Source organism: Pyxicephalus adspersus, unplaced genomic scaffold (assembly GCF_032062135.1).
Source record: "Pyxicephalus adspersus unplaced genomic scaffold, UCB_Pads_2.0 Sca5692, whole genome shotgun sequence".
Lineage (NCBI taxonomy): Eukaryota > Metazoa > Chordata > Amphibia > Anura > Pyxicephalidae > Pyxicephalus > Pyxicephalus adspersus.
Window position 1 is genome coordinate 1 of NW_027322692.1, and position 1,648 is coordinate 1,648.

Here is a 1,648-nt window from a genome sequence, read left to right on the forward strand (position 1 = left end):
GGTGCGAAACATCACTTAGCTCCTACCAGCCTCCTCATGGCTCTCTGAACATCTTTATTTCGTAGGCTATAGATCAAGGGGTTTAGCATCGGGGTAATCACTGTATAAAATACTGCCACCATTTTGTCTGCGTCCTCTGTTACTGAATGGCTGGGCCTAACATACATAAACATGGCCGCCCCGTAGAATATGACCACCACTACCAGATGTGAAACACAGGTTGAAAAGGCTTTATATTTTCCTGAACGAATCACAATTACTGTAGCTATGATTCTGAAGTATGAAATAAGAATTAGTGAAAGTGGAATGAAAAGCAAGATGTCCGTGCCAACGACGATGTCGTTTGCTGAGATATTACTGCAGGAAAGCTGCAATAACAGAGGGACCTCACAGAAAAAGTGGTTGATGGTGTTAGGGCCACAGAACGTTAGGCGGAATGTAAAATACAGATCAACCGACGATATGATACACCCAGTCAACCACGACATACTGATCATCCAAAAACACATTGTTGTGTTCATGATAACAGTATAATGCAGAGGCTTGCAAATAGCAATATATCGGTCATAGGCCATCAAAGCTAGAAGGATACTTTCAGTTTCACCCATGAATAAATAAAAAAACACTTGGAGGGCACAGCCAGTGAATGAGATTGTTTTGTTTACAGAAAAGAAGTTGATCAACATTTTGGGTACGATAACCGAAATACGAAAGTATAGCAGATGTCCAGGAAGGAAAGATTAACCAGGAAAAAATACATAGAAATATGAAGCCGCTTATCTGTCCTCACAGCCACAATGAGAAGAAGATTCCCAGTCAGTGTGGTTATGTAGACCACCAGGAAAATGGGAAAGAGCAGAATTTGCACTGAAGGGTCCCTTTAGAGCCCGAGAAGTAGAAATTCCATTACAGTGCTTTGGTTTCCAATGTGCATGTTAGTTACTGGGATCAAGAAATAATTATGTTTCAAATAATTTCATCTCATTTGTATTATTATTGCAAATTATATATATATATATACCGTATTTTCCGGCGTATAAGACGACTTTTTAACCCCGAAAAATCTGTGCCAAAGTCGGGGGTCATCTTATACGCCGGGTACCGGTACTTACCTGCAGCTTTCTTCACGTCCGGCATCTCCGCGAGTCCTCCTTCACGTCCGGCGTCCTGTGCAGCTTGCGCGAGTCCTCCTGTGCAGCAACGTGAGCCTGCACAGGAGGACGTGAGCCTGGACTGGCTCCCCAGTGGAGAGCCTGGATTGGCTCTCCACTAGAACATGCCCATTCATTAAAGAAACGCGCCCATTCATTCTTTAGAACTAGTACTGTAATGTTCCTTCTGCCTCTCAGTTCTCGCACAATAGTGAGATCTGACAGGCAGAAGGAACAGTACAATACTGGGCGTATAACACAACCCCCAACTGATTGGTTAGAGTGGGGGGTCGTCTTATACGCCCAGTCGCCTTATACGCCGGAAAATACGATATATATCTTTATATATATGCCTTAACCATCAATAAAATGTACTTAATATTTGCTGAACCACCCAGATTTTTCCATGATAGTCTATGTTCTCCAGAGTTGGAGAACTTTAATAAATCAGGTCTATTGCAGATAATGTAGAGTCCCTGAATTATATTATATTTCCC

General features: G+C 42.3%; 1 pseudogene; it reads right to left on the bottom strand.

Moving 5' to 3' along the window:
• Positions 1 to 11: 11 nt before the first annotated feature.
• LOC140321497 (olfactory receptor 2D3-like) lies at positions 12 to 934 on the bottom strand (annotated as a pseudogene).
• Between the last annotated feature and the right edge of the window lie 714 nt (positions 935 to 1,648).